At 40.1% G+C, this 24,838-nt stretch overlaps 1 long non-coding RNA gene across 2 annotated transcripts in view; it reads left to right on the forward strand.

The window, feature by feature from the left end:
• LOC140185537 (uncharacterized) overlaps positions 1 to 24,838 on the forward strand; it is a 64,572-nt gene that overhangs the window by 18,978 nt on the left and 20,756 nt on the right. Inside the window, exons 1-2 of one of the 2 annotated variants that reach the window (XR_011882643.1) lie at positions 1,462 to 1,532; positions 2,912 to 2,997. This is a non-coding gene — a long non-coding RNA (uncharacterized lncRNA). Of the gene's footprint in view, positions 1 to 1,461; positions 1,533 to 2,911; positions 2,998 to 24,838 lie in introns of those variants that run through there. The other variant, XR_011882644.1, reaches the window with a different exon arrangement.

A 24,838-nucleotide genomic window follows, 5' to 3' on the forward strand; every position in this document is an offset into this window, starting at 1 on the left:
CTTACCTGAAGCAGGGATTTGTGATTGAGTTTTGTGAATTGAATAAAGAAAGTGGTCAGGCTTATGATTTTGTGGATTGAAACAGCCCAGGAGAATAAACTTGTTTGTGTAACATTTTGGAATAGACCTGTAAATGCACTAGTTTATAGTACATACATTTAACTAGAACAGAGATGAGGACTTGACATACTTGACAACAGGAAGCTACTGTTGATATTGAGAGTCTTAAATAGAGAATGTTGGAGATACTTAAGTGTGTCAGGAACTGTAGAGACAGGTTATCTATGTTAACTTCACTATCAACAACGCCTCCTAATTTCATGTCATCCACAGATTTGCTGATTAAGCCTTGAGTATTTGGATCCATATTATTTATAAATATAAAACAAATAATAAGAGTCCAGATACTGATCCCGCAGCACACCGCTAGTCACTGGTTCCATTCTGAAAAATAACCTTCACTACCACCCTCTGCTTCCCATCTCTGAGCCAATATTGAATCTGGGTAGATCTTGGCACTTCCCGGATTCGATGGGACCTAATCTTCTAGACCAACCTTCCATGTGGGATCTTGTGAAAGGCTTTGCTAATGTCTCAAATCATTAATTACAAGTGCGATTGATACTTCCTGCTTGTTTGGATGAGTGCCATTCCAACAACTCTTAAAGTGCCACATCACTCAGATTAAAACAGTTGCTTGATTGACACTTCTTTAGCTACCCTAAATATTCATTCCCTCCACCCAGACCTTCCAGATCCATCTCCTGCAGATTGCCCTCCAAGTCCCGAGCTGGATGTCCATCTCTATTCCTTCATTTCTGGGTCTAAATCCTGGAAATCCCTATCAAAAAGCGCAGTGCGAGCACCTTTACTAGAAGGGCCACTATGGTACATAGAACATTACAGCTCTTTGGCCCATGATGTTGTGCCAACCTTTTAACCTACTCTAAGATCAATCTAACCCTTCTCTCCCATAGAGCCCTCCATTTTTCTATCATCCATGTGCCTATCTAAGTCTTAAATAGATAAGTCTTAATTGCCCGTAATGTATCTGCCTCTACCACCACCCCTGGCAGAGCATTCCATGCACCCACCACACTGTGTGGGGAAAAAAACCCAAATAAATAAACCAATCTTACTCTGACATCCCCCTCCCCGCCCCTGTACTTCCCTCCAAGCACCTTAAAATTATGCCCCCTTGTGTTAGCCACTTCCACCCTGGGAAAGTGTCTCTGGCTGTCTACTCAATCTAGATACTTACCATCTTAAACATCTCTATCAAATCACCTTTTACTTCCTTCACTCCAATCATCTATTACTGCTCGTACATCATAACACAAACTCTTTTGCACATTTCCTTTCCTTCTGTCTGCTCAAGTATTTGCTGAGTGCCTCATAAATTATCGTTAGGAAAAGTATAAAAGGTTTCTAACTTAAATTTGCAGGTTTTATTGCGGGTCAAAGAATCTGAAATTGAGTATCTGAAACAGGAAATTAATCCTCTAAAGGATGAACTACAGTCTGCACTGAGGGTAAGTGAATACAGATGTGTAACTAATTAATTACAGTAATTATATAAAACTAAAGTTAGGTCACATCTGAAATTTTGTTATCATCACTACACAAGACCTAATGCAACGCAAAATTAATGGAAATCATATCAAGTTTAAAATGTGCAGAAATATGAAGAAATTAGGACCACCTTCTCAGAAAATAAAACCAAGCGGGAGACATGAATTGTTCAAAATGAAAAATGGAATAGATGGGGCAGAGATTTAAAGACATGAGAACAATGAGAAGCAGATTAGATTAATACAAGTGGTGTTTCTTGTTAAACAAAATTGCTACATTCAAAAAGTAACTTAATTTAATTATTAAAAAACTTGATAAAATGGGATAGGAGTTGAAAATGGAAAAATAGAATTCTGAAATCTGTGCTAAGAGGGAGCTAAGCTCAATGTGAGGAAAAGACAGGATAATTGGTTTATGATTGTGCTAAGATGTTTTTGATATGGTGATCTTTGATTCAGTCGTGTAATTCTAGCCAATGACAACTAAGTCCTATTCATCTGCCAGAGTTCAGTAACTCCTATGTTACTAACTTTATTATTCCTTTACCAGCATTCTGATTAACAAACACAGCCCCTTACCGTCATTAATGCTTAAATAACATCTAAAAAAAATCAATGCTGTAAAAATACGTTAGTGATATTTTCCTTGATAAATACTCATTTTTATTTCAGAAGGTATTCTATACAATTTTCTTTCTTATTTTACTAAACCAATTTAATGGTGTATGTTTGCACTTCTTTTAAGGACAAGAAGTGTGCTACAGGTAAGTATAAAGGTATCTACACTGAGTTGAGCATTGTTCGAGCAAATGGCAGCGTTTCTTTATTTCAAAATTCAGAAAGGTATTATTTGAATAGCACACAGGTCAATGAGGAAACCTAGTGTTTTCTATAATGACTGCACACAACCTAAACTCGGTACATTTAATTCCCTTTGCAGAGCTATTTAAAAGAAACAACATTCACCTTGTAACTAAATGATATGAAGACTAGGAATTAGGATTCCACAGGCAGCTGCCACTTTTAATAAAAATGTCAGACCATACTCAATGGACAGATTGCCGTCCCAATTTTTCTGTTCATATTCTTCCCACATATTTTGTTGTGTCTGAGTTGTCAGAGATTTGTTGGAGTTATGTGTTTAACAGGGCTCTAGCCGTAGTTCCCTAGTGAATATTTTCAATCTTGACCCACAGCATAAGTCTTTCAAAATGTTTAAATTGCATCATTCTTTAGTTCAGCAGACCTCTTAACTTTACGAGGTTGATTTCTTTTAACAATGCAGTGATTTCAAATATTTATCTTTGCTTTTCTATTTTGTTTTTATCCGCCACTTCCAGATATCATGAAATCAAAAAGTAACCCTGACTTTTTGAAGAAGGACAAGTTGAGCTCTGGCAGGTCTATGAGGTCCCTGAGGTCAAAGGTGAGTACTGGGCAAACAGTGAAAAACTGGCTCATTGCTGGGTTATGAGATATTGAGCTACTGGCTACCTCTCTTTTTTGACATCTCTTTAATATGAATAATGCTTATTATCCAGTTAAAAAGAACAAAGCTGGATCTAGAGCATTGAAAAAATTGGAATTAGTATTTTGTCATGCAAAGCCATCTAATCAGTATATTTCCCTCAGGAATTCAAGCAGTGATGCCTGCTGTCCTCCTCACTAAATATTACTGCCTTTGAGAAGATGCAGTGGTCCTAAAATTATCTGTTATTTAGACTCATCATCTAGCTGTCTTGTATTTATGTCTATGCTCTGAGGAAAGCTAGAATACCACTCCTCCACCTCCCACAGCTCTGTGCATCCTAAATTTCTGCAAAATGGTGATGGTAGGGGTTTACATAAATTCCTTGCTTGGATCACACTGCACCAGCCATAGATCTGGAGCTACTTACTGGATTGATCTGTCATCTGAGCTGCATGAAATTCCTCAGTTTAACATTTGTCCTTCACTGTTGAACAGAGGGATCTAGGAATAATGGTGCATAGTTCCCTGAAGGTGGAATCTCGTGTGGATAGGGTGGTGAAGAAAGCTTTTGGTATGCTCGAGGAATTCTGCAGATGCTGGAAATTCAAGCAACACACATCAAAGTTGCTGGTGAACGCAGCAGGCCAGGCAGCATCTCTAGGAAGAGGTACAGTCGACATTTCTGGCTAAGACCCTTCGTCAGGACTAACTGAAGGAAGAGCTAGTAAGAGATTTGGTATGCTGGCCTTTATTAATCAGAGCATTGAGTATAGGAGTTGGAATGTAATGTTGAAATTGTATAGGGCATTGGTGAGGTTAAATTTGGAGTATTGTGTACAGTTCTGGTCACTGAACTATAGGAAGGATGTCAATAAAATTGAGAGAGTACAGAGGAGGTTTACTAAAATGTTGCCTGGGTTTCATCTCCTAAGTTACAGAGAAAGGTTGAACAAGTTATGTCTTTATTCTTTGGAGCATAGAAGGTTGAGGGGAGGACTTGATAGAGGTGTTTAAAATTATGAGGGGGATTGATAGAGTTGACGTGGATAGGCTTTTTCCATTGAGAGTGGGGGAGATTCAAACAAGAGGACGTGAGTTGAGAGATAAAGGACAAAAGTTTAGGGGTAGCATGAGGGGGAACTTCTTTACTCAGAGAGTGGTAGCTGTGTGGAACGAGCTTCCAGCAGAAGTGGTTGAGGCAGGTTCGATGTTGTCGTTTAAAGTTAAATTGGATAGATGTATGGACAGGAAAGGAATAGAGGGTTATGGGCTGAGTGCAGGTCGGTGGGACTAGGTGAGAGTAAGAATTCGGCACGGACTAGAAGGGCTGAGATGGCCTGTTTCTGTGCTGTAATTGTTATGTCATATGGTTACTTGGACACATTACTTTTGTTTTCTTTAGTCACACTGCCATCCAAGTTTGTGTGTCTGGTCAATTTTCTCAGTCCAATGGAGTTTGTAGTTTTTGAGATCAGGGTAGATAAAGGCAAACTATTATAAAAGATGTTAAATAAGGTTAGTAGTAAAGAATTAGGAGGCTATCTCAGTAGGGTACCATAAGCCACTAACATTTGGTTCTAAATCATTTTCTATAACCTTCATTAACTGAGGTCAAATGCTATTATTTATTGCATTGAATTGCACTTATGATTCAAAGTTTAGAGGAAAAGTGAGCTGTAAGGATGCAGAGAGCTTGTAAATAGACAAGTTGATGCTGTAAGAAGTATCAAAGTACATAAACAGGCGGAGTAGTCCATTTAACCCCTTGCACCAGTTCCGCCATTCAATAGTTCATCTTTCACTTAATTGTACTTACTGATATAAACCCCATATCTGTTATTGCTTTAAAATCAATTAATCTGTCTAATATATACTGGCTTGGATAGATCTTGTTCAACATGAATAACTTGGGCCTAAGGGCCCATTTCCACATTGTATAAACAATTGAGTCTCCACAGCCATTGTGGATGGAGAATCCAAAGATTATTTATCTCTGTGTCAAGAAATTTCCTCTTCATTTAGTCCTGAATGGCCTAGCCTTTATTTTGAAAGTATTTCCCTAGTTCTTGATAGGACAGCAAAGGGAAACATCTTGCATCTATTATAAACATGAGGTTCTGCAGATACTGGAAATCTTGAGCAAAACATACAAGTCAGGCAGCATCTACGGAGATGAATAAAGAACTTATCATTTACCCTAAGAATTTTGTATGTTTCAATGAGACTAGTTGGAAAAATAGGCTATTCAGTTTGGATAGGAAGAAAAGTCAGAAGTGGATAGACCTTTGGAAACTAGGGAATGAATATGTTGCCACTGGGCTGGAAAGTGAACAGGTTCTAGGATCTGCTATGGTCTTGTGCATAATAAAGTACACTGTTGATTTTTTTAGTTCTTAAAGCTTTGGGGAAAATCTTAAGAACATAAAAATATTTCTACAAATTCCAAACGAGAAAACCTGTAGATGCTGGAAATCCAAGCAACACACACAAAATGCTGGAGGAATGCAGCAGGCCAGGCAGCGTCTATGGAAAAGAGTACAGTCAATGTTTCGGGCTGAGACCAGGGTCTTGGCTCAAAACGTCAACTGTACTCTTTTCCATAGATGCTACCTGGCCTGCTGAGTTCCTCCAGCTTTTTCTACAAATCCCGGTTAGCTATGTCATTGAGTCTTAGATTGTTCATTAGTGACACTCTGCTGTTCCAAACCTAACTACCACAGTAGAATGGCACTCTCATTCTGATAACTGATGTACTGTAAGGAAATTTATTTATATCAGTTAAACTTTGATATGAAGCTGTAGGTGTAAGCACATGTGGCTTTAATAACTATTTTGTCTTGTCCAACAAGTATCCAGTACTTCTGATGTACAAAGGTTGATTGCTTTACCTCTCTCCACTGGTTCTCAAAATTTTTCTTCTTCTTCAAGCAGTCTGTAATAGAATGGGTCTCATGGGAAAGATGAAAGATGCAAGTATTAAGTTTGCTATTATGTAGGTATCAGAGTGGCTAAATGTCCTATTTTGCATGCACATCTCTTGTATTTTCTTAAAGGCCTTGCCTTGCCTCTGTTCTGTGTGTTGGGGAGTAGGGAAACAAAGTGAAACTGATTCATGTAATGAAGTTGCAGAAACGTCTCATTTTATGCTAATCATGCCATCCAGTTGTAAGTTGCATGAATGGATGTTGATGTCCATTCTGAAGCCTCTAGGCATTGTCTTACCTAATAACGCTGTAAGCAGAGGTTAAGAAACAGATTGAGGGTAGAAATGAAAAAACCTTTGGGTTCCAAATGGTTATTCCCATATCGTCAATTACCTGACCAGTGCTTCCTTTAATTTTTCACAACCTTTGGTCCATTGGCTATGTTTCTAGGTAGTCACTACTCCAGCTAGAGAAAACATGAACTTCTCATGGCCATCCATCAACTGACATTTCAGTACAGATATAGATGGGAATGTCTGAATCAAGGAGGGGTTAGAATGGATTAGATATGCGAACACGAGTTCAGTGGGGCAGGAACAGGCAGGGACAATGGGCCTACCTGAACAATTAGGTTTGTGGATCTCGGTAGGATGTAGAAACAGGCAGTGCAGGTAAGGGAACTATGAGTTTGATTGCAGTAGATGGGAGTCTGTAAAATTTTATGAGGTTAGTATTGGTGTGGGAGACAATTTTCTGATGGCCCTTTTTAAGTGGTAAACAAAAGGAGATGCCTCAGTGTTGCCACCTGGCCTCAGCAAGGTAGAGGTCAGTCTGCCCCACTTCAACTGTACCCCCTTTATCTACAGGTTTGATGCTAAAGTTAGGATCGGTCAAAGTCAAAAGTCAAAGTAAAATTTATTATCAGAGTACATACATGTCACCACATACAACCCTGAGATTCTTTTTTCTGCAGGCATACTTAGCAAATCTATACAACAGAAACTGTAAACAAGATCAATGAACATCTAATTGTGCAAGTGCAGATATAAATAAATAACAAGTAATGAGAATGAAATAACAAGATAAAAGAGTTCTTAAATGAGTATAGTTATCCCCTTTTGTTCAAGAGTCTGATGTTGAGGGTTAGTAACTGTTCTTGAACCTGGTTGTGTAAGTCCTGAGGCACCTGTACCTTCTACCTGATGGCAACTGTAAGAAAAGAGCATAGCGTGGGTGGTAATGATTTTTGATAATGGATGCTCCTTTGCTATAGCAACATTTCAAGTAGGTGTGCTCAATAGTTGGGAGGGTTTTACCCGTGATGCACTGGGCCGAATCCACTACCTTTTGTAGGATTTTGCAATCAAAGGCATTGGTGTTCCCATATCAGGCTGTAATGCAGCCAGTTAGCACACTTTCCACCACACATCTATGGAAATTTGTCAAGGATTTTGATGACATTTCAAATCTCCGCAAACTTCTGAGGAAATAGAGGCACTCTTGTGCTCATGGATCTCTGGTTTCCCTCTCCTGAAGTCTATAATCCGTTCCTTGGTCTTACTGACATTGAGTGAGAGGTTGTTGTTACTACACCACTCAGCCAGATTTTCATTCTCCCTCCTGTATGCTGATTCGTCATCACCTTTGATACAGCCCACAAAAGTGGTGTCATCAGCAAACTTGTATATGGTGTTGGAGCTGTACTTAGCCATATAGTCATAGGTATAGAGGGAGTAGAGCAGGGGACTAAGTACACATCCCTGTGGTGCTCCTGTACTGATGGAGATTGTGGAGATGTTTTTTCCAATCCAGACTGACTGCAGTCTACAAGTGAGGAAATCCAAGATCCAATGACACGGGGGTATTGAGGCCCAGATCTTGGAGTTTATTGATTAGTTTTGAGGGGATGATGGCGTTAAATGCTGAGCTGTAATCTATAAAGAGCATCTTGATGTACGCATCTTTGCTGTCCAGATGTTCCAGGATTGTGTGATGAGGCAATGCTGCTGTAGACCTGTTGCTTCGGTACGCGAATTGGAGTGGATCCATGTCGCCACTCAGACAGGAGCTGATGTGCTTCTACACCAACCTCTCAAAGCACTTCATCACTGTGCATGTAAGCACCACTGGGCAGTAGTCATTTAGGTAGGTTCCTGTGCTCTTCTTGGGCACTGATATGATTGAGACCTGCTTGAAGCAGGTGGGTACCACACATTGCCAAAGTGAGAGGTTGAAAATATCCATGAACACACCAGCTAGTTGATCAGCACAGGTCTTCCGTACTCGGCCAGGTACTCTGTCCGTACTGTGTGCTTTCCTTGGATTCAGTCTCTTGAAGGCAGTCCACACGTCATCTTCATATACTGAGACCAGAGAACCATCAGTAGATGTGGGGGTGTGTGACAGGTTCTCACTTTTCTGGTGATCTAGCAAGCATATAAGGCATTGAGCTCATCTGGAAGTGAGACTCTGCTGTCCCCTATGTCGCAAGATTTCACTTTGTAGGAGGTTATGGCAACCCTGCCACAGCTGTTGACATCCCTTATTGATTCCAATCTAGTCCAGAATCTCCACTTTGCCCGTGAGATGGCTTTCTTGTCGCATTCTTGATCTACAGACTTGAATGCCTCTGATCTGGCTCTCAGCAGATTCCGGATTTCATTCTTCATCCAGGGCTTTTGGGGAAAACCCTGAATGCTTTGGTGGGGAACACACTCATCCACAGCTGTTTTAATAAAGTCTGTAATGACCCTGAAGTAATCATTCAGGTCTTCACATGTATTCTTGAACACAGTCTGTCCACTGACCATTCCTCTGCCTCCTATGGCTACCTCTTAGTTGTCTTGATCTCCGGAGCCTTACATTTTAGGCTCTATCTGTATGCAGGTAGTAGGACTATAGCCAGATGACCCGACTTGACAAAATGCGGTCTCGGGAAGAAACGACAGGCATTCCTTATCGTAACGTAGCAGTGGTCTAGTGTGTTGGGACAGGTTATATGCTGGTGATAATTGGGCAGGATTTTCTTCAAGCAGTCACTGACTATAATTTGAAATGCTTCAGGGTGGGCTGTTGCTTGTTCACAGACAACATTGTGCAGTTTCGCCAGTGCTTGTTTATAATCGGCCACTGGTAGTGTGTAAATTGCGGTCAGGATCACAGATAAGAACTCCCAAGGCAAATAGAATGGTCTACATTTAGTCATTAGTTGTTCTAAGTCAGGGGGACAAAAAGTCATCATAACCCCAACATCTGTGCACCAACGAGAATTGACTAAAAAGCCGCCACATTTTTCTTTAACAGTTTGCTGTTCAATCCATTCTGAAATTGATAAAACCTTCTGATTGTATCATTGCATTGAGAGTATTTGCCATTAACCAAGTTCAGTACAACAAACAATTAAGATCTACCTCTGATTCAGCAATCTTGCCCTGAGATCATCAAACTTACTTAGCAGTGTCTGCATATTTGCCAACAGAATACCAGGTAGAAGAGGACTCATCCCCCTGAGCATCAGCCTGGTTTGAATTCCACCTCTCCTGCCACGTTTTCAGCCATTGGCGTTGACCCTTAAGGGGGCCTCGCTTCACTGCTTTGCTGTAGTTCATCACCTTAGCTCCACATTTAACTGTCAAACATGAGATCTGATGATCATTGATGTATTTTCATAACCTGAGAATGGATGCAGAGAGAATTGAGGGCAGTGTGTTCAGAGGGGGGAAGCTTTGAGGAAAGAGTGCTAACATCAAGCTGGTTGATGTCTAGTCAGCAATTAGAGATGAAAAGATCCAGAGCAGGCAGAGTACCAAAGAGAGGTGTCCAAGGAGAGGAGGAAGGTTGGAGGTGGGAAAAGGAGTCATCTGTGTGGGGTGGAGAATTCTCTTCAAAGAAGTCGGCTCAGAGACGGAGGCAATGAAGAAGAGCTCAGCATTGTGGGTGCAGAACTCACTGAGGTGTGGGCAAAAAAGTACAAAGGTAAAGACAGAATGTTCTGTCTTGGAGAGGGGAAGGTCAGAGGGAATGGTGAAGACATGGTAGAGAGTAGAACTGGGATCAGAGGGGGAGGGGGGAGAAGAGTTATGGCATTAGAGGAGGGAGGCGGGTTGGGTGTTCAGGGAAGGTAGGCTGGGAGAATGATGGAGGCTCTGAAAACCCAAGACATGATGGGGCAGCCTGAGAGACCTGGGATTGGAGAGTAGTGTTGGGGCAGGGAAGCCCAGGGACCCAGCGGAGCGAAGAAGGTCTCGGCCTGGAGGTAGTGGCAGCCAAGGTCGAGGCTGGAACTAGAGGTAGAGGCCACATAATTTGCGGTTTGAAGGTGCCGGTGGTGTTGGAATCGAATTTGGCAGAGGTGGGATTGTGGTCTGGAGCCACCTGATGTCATTGGAGCTGGAGTTAGAGATGGTGATATCCACGGCCTGGAGGCATCCAGGGCATTTGGAATCTTGGCTGAAGATGGTGGGATCCGTTGTCTGGAAGCATCTGATCAAATCGAAGTCCGAGCGAGAGGTGGCAAGGGTCATCGTTTGAAACTGCCCAGGGCCTTTGGAATTGGAGTTGAAGACGGCAGGATCTGCAGTCTGGAAGTGTCTGATTGAATCGAGGTTTAAGTGGCAGTCAGCAGGGACCATGGTCTTGAGGCATTCAGGGCCGTTGGAACCAGAGTTGGAGACGATGAGATCCGTGGTCTGGATACGCACTCACTTCATAGAAACATAGAAAACCTACAGCACAATACAGGCCCTTCAGCCCACAATGCTGTGCCGAACACGTCCCTACCGTAGAAATTACTCGGCTTACCTATAGCCCTCTATTTTAATAAGTCCATGTACCTATCTGAAAGTCTCTTAAAAGACTCTATCGTATCCGCCTCCACCACCGTTGCCAGCAGCCCATTCCATGCACTCACCACTCTCTGAGTAAAACACTTACCCCGACATCTCCTCTGTACCTACTCCCCAGCATGTTAAACCTGTGTCCTCTTGTGGCAACCATTTCAGCCCTGGGAAAAAGCCTTTGGCTATCCACACGATCAATGCCTCTCATCATCTTATACACCTCTATCAGGTCACCTTTCATCCTCCGTCGCTCCAAGGAGAAAAGGCCGAGTTCACTCAACCTATTCTCATAAGGTATGCTCCCCAATCCAGGCAACATCCTTGTAAATCTCCTCTGCACCCTTTCTATGGCTTCCACATCCTGCCTGTAGTGAGGCAACCAGAACTGAGCACAGTACTCCAAGTGTGGTCTGACCAGGGTCCTATATAGCTGCAACATTATCTCTCGGCTCCTAAATTCAATTCCACGATTGATGAAGGCCAATACACAGTACGCCGTCTTCACCACAGAGTCAACCTGCGCAGCTGCTTTGAGTATCCTATGGACTCGGACCCCAGGATCCCTTTGATCCTCCACACTGCTAAGAGTCTTACCATTAATGCTATGTTCTGCCATCATATTTGACCTACCAAAATGAACCACTTTGCACTTATCTGGGTTGAACTCCATCTGCCACTTCTCAGCCCAGTTTTGCATCCTATCAATGTCCCGTTGTAACCTCTGACAGCCCTCCACACTATCCACAACACCTCCAACCTTTGTGTCATCAGCAAATTTACTAATCCATCCCTCCACTTCCTCATCCAGGTCATTTATAAAAAATCACAAAGAGTAAGGATCTGTTGCAGAACAGATCCCTGAGGCACTCTACTGGTCACCGACCTCCATGCAGAATATGACCCGTCTACAACCACTCTTTGCCTTCTGTGGGCAAGCCAGTTCTGGATCCACAAAGCAATTTCCCCTTGGATCACATGCCTCCTTACTTTCTCAATAAGCCTTGCATGGGGTACCTTGTCAAATGCCTTGCTGAAATCTATATACACTACATCTACTGCTCTTCCTTCATCAATGTGTTTAGTCACATCCTCAAAAAATTCAATCAGGCTCGTAAGGAACAACCTGCCTTTGACAAAGCCAAGCTGACTACTCCTAATCATATTATACCTCTCCAAATGTTCATAAATCCTGCCTCTCAGGATTTTCACCAACAACTTACCAACCACTGAGGTAAAACTCACTGGTCTATAATTTCCTGGGCTATCTCTACTCCCTTTCTGAAATAAAGGAACAATATCTGCAACCCTCCAATCCTCTGGAACCTTTCCCATCCCCATTGATGATGCAAAGATCATCGCCAGAGGCTCAGCAATCTCCTTCCTCACCTCCCACAGTAGCCTGGGGTACATCTCATCTGGTCCCGGCGACTTATCCAATTTGATGCTTTCCAAAAGCTCCAGCACATCCTCTTTCTTAATATCTACATGCTCAAGCTTTTCAGTCCGCTGCAAGTCATCACTACAATCACCAAGATCTTTTTCCATAGTGAATACTGAAGTAAAGTATTCATTAAGTACCTCTGCTATTTCCTCCAGTTCCATACATACTTTCCCACTGTCACACTTGATTGGTCCTATTCTTTCACGTCTTATCCTCTTGCTCTTCACATACTTGTAGAGTGCCTTGGGGTTTTCCTTAATCCTGCCTGCCAAGGCCTTCTCATGGCCCCTTCTGGCTCTCCTAATTTCCTTCTTAAGCTCCTTCCTATTCAATAGACAATAGGTGCAGGAGTAGGCCATTCTGCCCTTTGAACCAGCACTGCCATTCACGTGATCATGGCTGATCATCCAAAATCAGTATCCAGTTCCTGCCTTATCCCCATAACCTTTGATTCCGCTATCTTTAAGAGCTCTATCCATCTCTTTCTTGAAAGCATCCAGAGACTTGGCCTCCACAGCCTTCTGGGGCAGAGCGTTCCATGTATCCGCCACTTTCTGGGTGAAAAAGTTTTTCCTCAACTCCATTCTAAATGGCCTACCCCTTATTCTTAAACTGTGGCCTCTGGTTCTGGACTCACCCATCAGCGGGAACATGCTTCCTGCCTCCAGCATGTCCAATCCCTTAATAATCTTATATGTTTCAATAAGATCCCCTCTCAGCCTTCTAAATTCCAGAGTATACAAGCCCAGTTGCTCCAATCTTTCGACATATGACAGTCCCGCCATCCCAGGAATTAACCTTGTGAACCTACGCTGCACTCCCTCAATAGCAAGAATGTCCTTCCTCAAATTTGGAGACGAAAACTGCACAAAGTACTCCAGGTGTGGGCTCACCAGGGCCCTGTACAGTTGCTGAAGGACCTCTTTGCTCTTGTACTCAGTTCCCCTTGTTATGAAGGCCAGCATGCCATTAGCTTTCTTCACTGCCTGCTGTACTTGCATGCTTGCTTTCAGTGACTGATGTACAAGAACACCTAGATCTCGTTGTGCTTCCCCTCTTCCTAACTTGACTCCATTTAGATAATAATCTGCTTTCCCGTTCTTACCACCAAAGTGGATAACCTCACATTTATCCACATTAAACTGCATCTGCCATGCAGCTGCCCACTCACCCAGCCTGTCCAAGTCACCCTGCATTCTCATAACATCCTCCTCACATTTCACACTGCCACCCAGCTTTGTGTCATCGGCAAATTTGCCTTATAATCTTCTAGATCTCTAACATTACCTAGCTCTCTGAACCTTTAGTAAGCTTTTCTTTTCTTCTTGACTAGATTTATTACAGCCTTTGTACACCACGGTTCCTGTACCCTATCATAACTTCTCTGTCTCATTGGAACGTACCTATGCAGAACTCCACACAAATATCCTCTGAATATTTGCCCTATTTCTTCCATACTTTTCCCTGAGAACATCTGTTTCCAATTTAAGCCTCCAATTTCCTGCCTGATAGCCTCATAATTCCCCTTACTCCAATTAAACGCTTTTCTAACTTGTCTGTTCCTATCTCTCTCCAATGCTATTGTAAAGGAGATAGAATTATGATCACCTTCTCCAAAATGCTCTTCCACTGAGAGATCTGACACCTGACCAGCTTCATTTCCCAATACCAGATCAAGTACAGCCTCTCCTCTTGTAGGCTTATCTACATATTGTGTCAAGAAACCTTCCTCAACACACCTAACAAACTCCACCCCATCTAAACTCCTTGCTCAAGGGAGATACCAATCGATATTTGGGAAATTAAAAATCTCCCATCATGACAACTCTGTTGTTATTATTATACCTTTCCAGGGATCGGTTTCCCTTTCTGCTCCTCAATATCCCTGTTACTATTGGGCGGCCTATAAAAAACACCCAGTAAAGTTATTGACCCCTTCCTGTTCCTAACCTGCACCCACAGAGACTCCGTAGACAATCCCTCCATGGCGTCCACCTTTTCTGCAGCCGTGACACCATCTCTGATCAACAGTGCCACGGCCCCACTTCATTTGCCTCCCTCCCTGTCCTTTCTGAAACACCTAAAACCCGGCACTTGAAGTAACCATTCCTGCCCTTCAGCCACCCAAGTCTTAGTAATGGCCACAACGTTATGGCTTCAAGTACATTTTCCAACATTTTTATTAAATATTTCATATACACAAATACAGAATTCATAAGGATACTTATTATAAATCAAAATAAGGTAGCACAAAATGCACTATGTATAAATCACACAGATACAATCATGGTATCCCATATTAATGATTAATCAAATAAAATAAATTGAATTATTAAATACAATAATATGGTTAATTAAAAAATCTACACCCACTACCAAGACAAAGCTGGTTGGTAAAAAAAACAAAAGAAAAAAAGAGTACTTTACCTTACTGTGTTTTATAATAATAGCCCAGATCTATATTTTAATAACAATAACAATTCGAAGATTTTCAAAGTAGTTCAGAAAGGGTCCCCATAGCATTTGAAAATCTTGATTAGAATCAGAAATCGAACAACAAATCCTCTCTGAATTTAAACATGACGCAACATTGCATAACCATTGAGCATGTGTGTGGGGGGGGGGGGGCAACCTCCTTCCATTTAAGCAAGATTGCCCTCCTAGCCATAAGAGAAATAAAAGCCAATACCCACAAATGAGAAGGCTCCAAAATTATCTCTTACTATCTCTTCTTTCATTTAGTCCTGACAAAGGGTCTCGGCCCGAAACATCGACCGTACCTCTTCTTATAGATGCTGCCTGGCCTGCTGCGTTCACCAGCAATTTTTATGTGTGTTGTCCAAAATTACAGCTCTTTCCTCAACAATACCAAATAAGGCAGTCAAAGGATTGGGCTTAAAATTGACTTTAAAAAGTACAGAAAAAGTTTGGAATACATCTTTCCAATATTTTTCAAGGCTCGAACATGATCAAAAGATATGAATTAATGAAGCCTCTCCATTATTACATCTTTCACGATAAGGAGATATATCTGCAAAAAAAAACAAGAGAGCTTGTCTTTAGACATTTGAGCCCTATGTACCACTTTAAATTGTAGGAGGGAATGATGAGCACATAATGATGAAGAATTAACCATTTTGAAAATAGCCCTCCAGGCCTCATCAGATAATAAAGTCTGTAAATCCTTTTCCTAATCTTTTTTAATTTTGTCTAAAGGAGCCATTCTCAGTCCCAACAACAGACCATAAATATAAGATATTGGACCATTATCAAAAGGTTTCGAATTAAAAATTACATCTATTATGTTCTTATCCGGGCTGGTAGGAAATATATGCGGTTTAGATCTTAAAAAAGATCTCTAATCTCTAGATATCGAAAGAAGTGGGTTATATTTCACTGAGGGCTGCTCTAAAGAAGAAAGATACCCTCCAACAAACAGATCCTGAAATCGTTTAATGCCTAATCTATCCCATTCTCTAAAAAACAGATCGGTCGTAGATGGTTTAAAAAAAAAATTAGAAAAAATAGGACTAGAAAGGGAAAATCTCAATAAACCGAAGTGTTTTCTAAACTGTAGCCAGATCCCTCACAGTGTGTTTAACCACCAAACTGTCAGTTAATTTATTTAAAGATAAAGGAAGAGAGGATCCAAGAAGAGAAATAATAGAAAATTTCGTAACAGAATTGGCTTCCAAAAAGACCCATATTGGACAGTCCTCACAATTAATATAATATAACCAGAATGTAAGATTTCGTATGTTAATTGCCCAATAATATAAACCTAAAATTGGGTAGAGCAAGGCCTCCATTCTTTTAAATTTTTTGATGTGGGCTTTATTTAATCGGGGTTTTCTGTTCTTCCATATATAGGAAGAAAGAATCGAATCTAAAGAATCAAAAAAAGAGTTAGGAATAAATGGCTCCAAGTCCTGTTCCGTGCTCTAAGCTCAACCGCTTTGTTCACAACATTCCTTGTGTTAAAATAGACGCATCTCAAACCTTCGGTCTGAGCGCGTCCCTTCTCTATCACCTGCCTATCCTCCCTCTTGCACTGTCTACAAGCTTTCTCTATTTGTGAGCCAACTTCCTCTTCCCCAGTCTCTTCAGTTCAGTTCCCACCCCTAACAATTCTAGTTTAAACTCTCCCCAGTAGCCTTGGCAAACCTCCCCACCAGGATATTGGTCCCCTCTGGGATTCAAGTGCAACCCGTCCTTTTTGTACATGTCACACCTGCCCCAAAAGAGGTCCCAATGATCCAGAAAGCTGAATCCCTGCCCCCTGCTCCAATCCCTCAGCCACGCATTTATCCTCCACCTCATTCTATTTCTATCTTCACTGTCGTGTGGGACAGGCAGTAATCCCGAGATTACTACCTTTGTGGTCCTGCTTCTCAACTTCCTTCCTAACTCCCTGTAGTCTGTTTTCAGGACCTCTTCCCTTTTCCTACCTATGTCATTGCCACCAATATGTACCACGACCTCTGGCTGTTCTCTCTCCCACTGCAGGTTATCTTGGGCGCGATCTGAAGCATCCTGGACCCTGGCACCTGGGAGGGAAACTACCATCCGAGTTTCTTTCCTGCATCCACAGAATCGCCTGTCTGACCCCCTAACTATAGAGTCCCCTGTCACTGCTGTCATCCTCTTCCTTTCCCTACCCTTCTGAGCTACAGGGCCAGACTCTGTGCCAGAGGCATGGCCACTGTTGCTTCCCCCAGGTAGGCTGTCCCCCCCAACAGTACTCAAACAGGAGTACTTATTGTCAAGGGGTACGGCCACAGGGGTACTCTCTAGTACCCGACTCTTTCCCTTCCCTCTCCTGACTGTGACCCACTTGTCTGTTTCCCGTGACCCCGGTGTGACCACCTGCCTATAACTCCTTTCTATCACCTCCTCGCTGTCCCTAACCAAGCGAAGGTCATCGAGCTGCATCTCCAGTTCCTTAACTCGGTCCCTTAGGAGCTGCAGCTCGACACACCTGGTGCAGATACGGCCATCCGGGAGGCTGGGAGAATCCAGGACCTCCCACATCTGACACCGAGCACAGAAAACTGGCCTCACATTCATACTACTTCCTTTCTTCAATTAACACAGGTAAACCTACCTCGCCTCTTCCCATTACTGCCTAAGCCTGTTGAGCCAAAGCCCTATCACTCTGCCATCTCTCACTCCACTGCCTGCTCCGAACCCTGCCCACTGGATATGGTGGTCTTTTTAAATCTTTCGCTCTCTGCTGGCTGACGTCACGCACATGCGCAGTCTCACCTCTCTTTACCCCGAGTAGTAAAACGAGCTATTCACTCGCAGCCTTCTTTTCTTTTTAAATCTTTTTATTAATTATTATTGAAAATCAACAACAGAGAAGAATACATCAAAATAATCAAGATAACATATCCATATGTAGAGTAAAAGTTAAACTATCAACCAGGCTAAACAGTATATCAATAAACAAAGTATTTAAGCTTTTTTTTAATGGAGAAAAGGAAAGAAGGAAAAAAAAAGAACCCCTACTAACTAAAACAGAGAAAAACCCCTAATAACTTTAAAAAAAAAAGGGGGGAAAAAACCCATTTGGAGCACAAACCCGGAGCTATGCGCCATACAAGCTTCCATAGTAAAAAAGACATCAAACCACCAACCAAATTCATATAACCAAGCATCAGAAAAGGACCATCTTAATTAACTCAAGTCAAATAGTAATAACGGGCAAAAGAGCCCCACCTTTTCTCAAAGTCATATTTAGGATCAAAAGTTCGACTTCTAATTTTTTCCAAACTAAGACATAACATCACCTGAGAGAACCATTGTATCAAAGTGGGAGCAGAGGCATCTTTCCATTTTAATAAAATAGCCCTTCTAGCCAATAATGTGACTAATGCAATTACATATTGGTCAGATATAGAAATACCGTGAATGTGTTGAGGAATTATACCAAACAAAACTGTCAATTTATTAGGTTGTAAATTGATACTTAAAGCTTTAGAGATTATAGAAAAAATAGATTTCCAAAATTGTTTCAATACAGAACATGACCAAAACACATGTGTCCATGTAGCTATCTCAGTTTTGCATCTATCACACTGATTATTTACATTAGGAAAAATTTTAGACCATCTCTCCTCTGTCAAATAATAATAGTGTACAATTTTAAATTGAATTAGAGAATGACTGGCACAAATCGAAGAAGAGTTAACCAGCTTCAAAGTTCGCAACCAATCCTCTGTTATCAAGGTCATATTAAGCTCTCTTTCCCAATCCTGCTTGATCTTAAGTAATGGATAATTGTCCTGTTGTAATAGTAAATTATAAATTTTCCCAATAAAGCCTTTCAGTAAAGGGTTCATTTTTAAAATAATGTCTAACAGGTCAGAATCTTGTATATATGGAAAATTACTTAAATATTCTTGTAAAAAATGTCTGACCTGAAGATATTGCAAAACATGTGAATATGAGAGACAGTATTTAGTTACTAATTTCTCAAAGGACATCAATCGACCTTCTTGAAACAAGTCCATAAAGGAAAAAATTCCTTTATTCCTCCAAAGAGAAAAGGTAGGATCATTAAGTGAAGGTTTAAATAAATAGTTTCAATAAATTAAACTAAGAAGGTTAATTTTTTTAAGATTAAAAAACTTACAAAACTGATACCAAATTCATAATGATTGATCATAGGATTTATATTTAGAATAGAAATTTTGGCTAATTGTACAGGTAAAGGAGCTCCTAATAACGAAGCTAAGTGAAATTGTTTCACAGTTTTCAATTCCAAGTCAACCCAGGATGGTCGTTCTTATCGGTCCAACACAACCAAGAACATGCATAACGTATATTAACCACCCAATAATACATTTTTAAATTAAGCAAAGTAAGACCTCCATCCTTTTTTAATTTTTGTCAATGACATTTTCCAATTCTTGGTATTTTATTATTCCAAACAAAAGATGAAATAATATAGTCAACTTGATCAAAAAACTTCTTAGTCAGAAAAATAGGAATGTTTTGAAATACATATAAAAATTTTGGTAAAATCATCATTTTAACTGCATGAATTCGACCTACTAAGGAAAGTGTAAGTGGATTCCATCTAGAAAAAAATTGCTTCATAAAATCCACTAAGGGAACTAAATTAGCTCTATAAAGGTCTCCATAATTTTTTGTAATGGTTAATACCTAAATATTTAAAAGAATCCGTAACTTTTAAAGGAATGTTATATAGAAGCGGAATCATTTAAAGGAAATAATTCACTTTTATGCAGGTTTAATTTATATCCTGAAAACAATCCAAATTCATTTAATAATTTCAATAAGCTAGGAATAGATTCTTTGGGATTTGAAATATAAGCCAAAAGATCATCTGCATAAAGGGAGATCTTATGAATAGTCCCATTTATAGAAATTCCTTGAATATTTTTAGCTTCACGAAGTGCAATAGCCAAGGGTTCCAACATCAAGTTAAATAACAGAGGGCTTAACAGACATCCTTGTCTCGTACCCCGAGAAAGTTGGAAAAAGGGATAACAGTTATTAGTGATAACAGTGGCAATAGGGCTTTTATATATCAATCGAATCCATTTATTAAAACTAGTACCAAAGCTAAATTTCTCTAAAACTTTAAATAGATATTTCCATTCAACTCTATCAAATGCCTTTTCAGCATCTAGAGAAACAACACATTGGGGAGTCTTAGAGAGGGATGAGTATATAATATTTAACAATCTCCGAGTATTAGAAAAAGAATAACGGCCTTTTATAAAACCCATTTGATCCTGAGAGATAATTTTTGCTAATATATTCTCCATCCGATTAGCCATTAGTTTTGAAAGAATTTTGGCATCCACACTTAATAATGAGATAGGTCTATATGAAGCACAATCAGTAGGATCTTTATCTATCTTAAGGATTAAGGAAATAGAAGCTTCATAAAATGTGGAAGGTAACTCTCCTGACATAAAAGAATCTTTAAGCATTTCTAACATATAAGGAGTAAGCAAATGTTCAAATTTTTTATAAAATCCTACAGTAAAACCATCCAATCCAGGAGCTTTACCAGATTGCATTGAAAGAATAGCTTTCTGAATTTCTCTTTCAGTAAAAGGAGCATCAAGAATTTGCTGATCTTCAACAGATATTCTAGAAAAATCAATCTTTTGTAAAAAGGCATACATATTAGAAGGGTCAGCTGGAAACTGAGATTTATAAAGTTCACTGTAATAGTCTTGAAAAATTTTATTAATATCTTCATAATTAGAAGCTAAACTACCATCTCTCTTACGAATTTTTAAAATTTGTCTTTTAGCTCTAACTGCTTTAAGTTGAGATGCTAATAGCTTGTTACTTTTATCTCCAGACATATAAAATTGACTTTTTAATTTAAGCAAATTTCTTTCAATCGGATAAATTAATAGTAAATTATATTGAGATTGAAGTCAACCCTTTGTTTAAATAGATCAACATTAGGAGAAACTGCATAAGTACTATCTAGATCTTTAATTAGTTTGGAAATTGTATCTAACTCTATTTTTGTCTGTTTCTTACGTTTAGCCAAATAAGATATTATCTGACCTCGCAAATATGCTTTGAGTGTATCCCATATAATCAATTTCGAAACATCTCCCGTATTATTAAAAAGAAAGAAATCTTTTATCTGAATCTCTATAAATTTAACAAAGTCTGAGCTTTGTAATAAATTTTCTGGAAAGTGCCACGGCAAGTTTACATTACTAACATCATTTAACTCAAAAGTTAAACTTAAAGGCGCATGATCTGAGACTGCAATAGCATCATATTCACATTTCTGAACTTCGGACAAAAATCGGAAATCAGCTATAAAATAATCAATTCTCGAATATTTATTATGAACATGTGAATAAAAAGAATAATCTCTGTCATTAGGATGTAAATTTCTCCAGATTTCTATCAAACCATAATCAGTTAAAAAGGAATTAATAAGTGTTGCCGAACGACTCGGAAGCTGCTGATTGGTTGAACTTCTGTCAATCAAAGGATTTAAACAACAGTTGAAGTCACCTCCCATTAGCAGCATATATTCATTTAAGTCTGGTAATAAACCAAATGCATTTTTAAAAAAAGAAGGGTCATCTATATTAGGTCCATATAGATTAACCAGGACAATTTTTTTATTACAAGTAGTTCCTTTAATAATTAAAAATCTACCATTATTATCTGAAACAATGTCTTCTTGAATAAATAAAATATTAGATTTAATAAAAATAGATACTCCCTTTGTTTTATTATGACAAGTAGCATGATACTGAAGGCCCTTCCATGTTTTAAAAAACCTATTTTGATCGCCCGTTCTGATATGCGTTTCTTGAGCAAAAATTATATCGGGCTGGAATCGATTAATAATTTTAAAAGTCTTCCTTCGTTTAATAGGGTGATTCCAGCCATGTGCATTCCAACTAATAACGTTTATCTGTTTAAATACCGTTGGATATTATTCTGAACACGGCAATACACGCATACCATCGCGGGCTAATCAAAGATGGCGGTGATGAACATAACCAAGTAGAAAATGCGCATGCTCCGGAATTCCATAATGGGACAAAATACAAAAGTTGTGTGTGAAACAAAAATCCCACAACAAACCCCAAGATACAAAAATACCACCAGGCATCCCACCATCCCCAAGGAAGAAAATCCAGTGAAAGAAAGAAAGAACTGGAATGCATCCCCAAGAAAAAAGACATAAGAACGGGGTTGCGCGTGCCGCTCAGTTTAAATAATGATTAAAAGTTTTTTCTCCCAATTCCCCCCTCCCCTTTACAAAGAAAATATGTAAATACGTAAAATAAGATTTAAAAAAAAGCCCAGCAAAGGAAAAAATGTTTAAACTTAATCAGTAAACATAAGCTAAAAGAATGCAATGACAGTCTCCAAAGGCCCCAAAACAATACTATTAACCTAAACAGTTCAATCTCTAAAGAGAGAAAAGCCGCGCCATTATTCTTTAACTTACTGCCTTATTTAAGAAAAGAATTAAAGCTAATTATCTATTACTAAACACTCCAAAAAATAAAAAAAGTACTATATAAACTGCAAGCAACCTATCACTTAATTAATAAAGAAAAAGCAAAATAGAAACAGATAATCAAACCAGTTCACAATCTATCCGCTGTATTAATTCACTCCGTGTACTAAACAGTCTTCAAGAAAGTTGACTAAAATTGGTTGAGCTTTACCTGACGCAGTGAAAATTCTGTGCGCTCTTTCAATATCGAGAGGCTGAGATAGAATATCCAGGAACAGAGATTGAAACATATTGGCAAAATAATCCAATAGATCTCCAGATTCTGAACCTTCCGGAAGACCTAAAATATGAATGTTGTTTCTTCGAGTCTTTGCCTCTAAATCGACAATTTTGCGTTGAGCCTGTTCCAGTCGGGTTGAAATATCCGCAATCTGACATTTCGATTCTTTAAGCTCAGTATTCAGGGAAAGAATATTTTCCTCAATAGCCTGTAAACTCAGTCGGAACGACCTCAACTCAGAAGTGTTATTATCCATTTTATTATCGAGATCCATCAACATGCATTCCAAACGCTCAGCCCAGACAGGCATGTCTTCTGATTTTTCTTTCGAAGTTTTGCCCTTTCCATTGCTGAGTTCAAAAGGCTGTTTTCCACTTCTTAAAGGATACGACATAATAACCGCTATTTCCCTCCAAGATCCGGAAAATAAAAGTTGAATAATTCAAGGATTAAACTGAGGAAAAGGAGGAATTAAAGGCAGCCACAGAATTTGTATGTTACTCCATTGAGCAGCAGGCGGAACTCCCCACTCGCAGCCGCCTTGCTCCGAATCAAAAACTGTTGAAGATTCCTTGCCTTTTTAAGCCTTTTGCGCTCTACTGGCTGACGTTTTGCGCCTGTGCAATCTCGCCTCTCTTTTACCCCGAGTAGTAAAAAACTCTCATTGCTCTGAAAAATCAGCTGTTCAGTTGCAGTCTTCTTGCTCCGAATCCTGTAGACTTCATCTGTAGAGTTAAGCTGATCAATTCTGTTAAGAAATTTGATTAATATCTCCTGAGCCTCTGGCTAATCTAAATAGCTTCTTCAACCTTCTGGTAGATGTCTTAACTTTGGCCATACTTTTCTATATCTACTACATTTGCTTTATAGTATTGTAGGTATGGCAGTCTCATTATCATTTTAATAGATTTACCATCATTTTTAGGGATCCAACTGTTTCCCTTAACTTATACTTCCCAAGAAAGACTTTTTTATTATTGCTATAATAAAGAACAAAGTACAGGTCGACCTTCACTAATCTGGCACCATTGGGACCTGAGGAGTGCCGGATTAGTGAAAATGCCGAATTACAGAAGGATCACATTAAGCCAGGGGTCCCCAACCATTTTTGCACTGTGGACTGGTTTAATATTGACAATATTCTTGACCGGGGGGGTGGTGGGAGGAGGGAGGTTACCAACGGACAAGAGTAGCAGTCAAATACGTTGAGCTTACCCCAGGAGAGACTACAATGACCATGAAGCCTTCTGCGAGCACCAGTGCGCATACGTATACCTGCCGGTGTTTTTTTTCCCTGCAAATCGTTAAATCATTTTTGGCAATTCTGTTCGGCGGGTGGGGGGGCTGTTAATCACGACCGGAATATAGGTGATAAGTGGCTAATACACTCAATTTCCTTTCTAAAAGGGTTAACCTAACAAATTTAATATTAAACACACAGCGCATATTTTCCTCGCATGAATATACGATAAGTCAATTATCAGGGGAGGACAGGGGAGCTTGAAGTAAGTGTTGAACGAACTTCCAGTAGAAGTGGTAGAGGCAGGTTCGATATTATCATTTAATAAAAAATTGGGTAGGTATATGGACAGGAAAGGAATGGAGGGTTATGGGCTGAGTGCAGATTGGTGGGACAAGGTGAGAGTAGCATTCGGCACGGACTAGAAGGGCCAAGATGGGCTGTTTCCGTGCTGTAATTGTTATATGGTTATATAAGTAAGTCAATAGCATCATAACATTTTAAGTAACGTTTGGATATTAAACACACAGCACATATTTTTTCCGTATGAACATATAAAATCATTGTAACACACCAATATCGCTGAATCAGTAGGAGCCCTGGGCTTGTTTCCCTGCAACAAAACGGTCCCGTCGAGGGGTGACGGGAGACAGCGATACTCAAAGGGGGTTTCTTATGTCCAGCCTATTCCGCAATTTAGTTTTCGTTTGCATTCATTGCAGAAAACTGCGCTTCGCAGAAAAATGTTGGAAATGAAAGCAACGTTTTCAGTGCTTTCGTGGCTATCTCAGGATATTTAGCCTTGACTTTGATCCAGAATGCCGGCAGAGATGTTATGTCAAACATACTTTTCAGCCCGCCGTCATTTGCAAGCTCGAGGAGTTGATCTTCTTCCCGCACTGAAATGGATGACGCGCGGGTAATGACCTCGCATGCGTAATGGCTCAACAGTGGCCGTGACAGGGAATGAGGAAAGGTGCAACTGACTCATATCGTCAAATCATATCGTTTCCTCGCGGCCCGGTAGCACATGCTTTGTGGCCCGGTACCGGTCCACGGCCCGGTGGTTGGGGACCGCTACA

Source organism: Mobula birostris, chromosome 20 (genome assembly GCF_030028105.1).
Source record: "Mobula birostris isolate sMobBir1 chromosome 20, sMobBir1.hap1, whole genome shotgun sequence".
Classification (NCBI taxonomy): Eukaryota; Metazoa; Chordata; class Chondrichthyes; order Myliobatiformes; family Myliobatidae; genus Mobula; species Mobula birostris.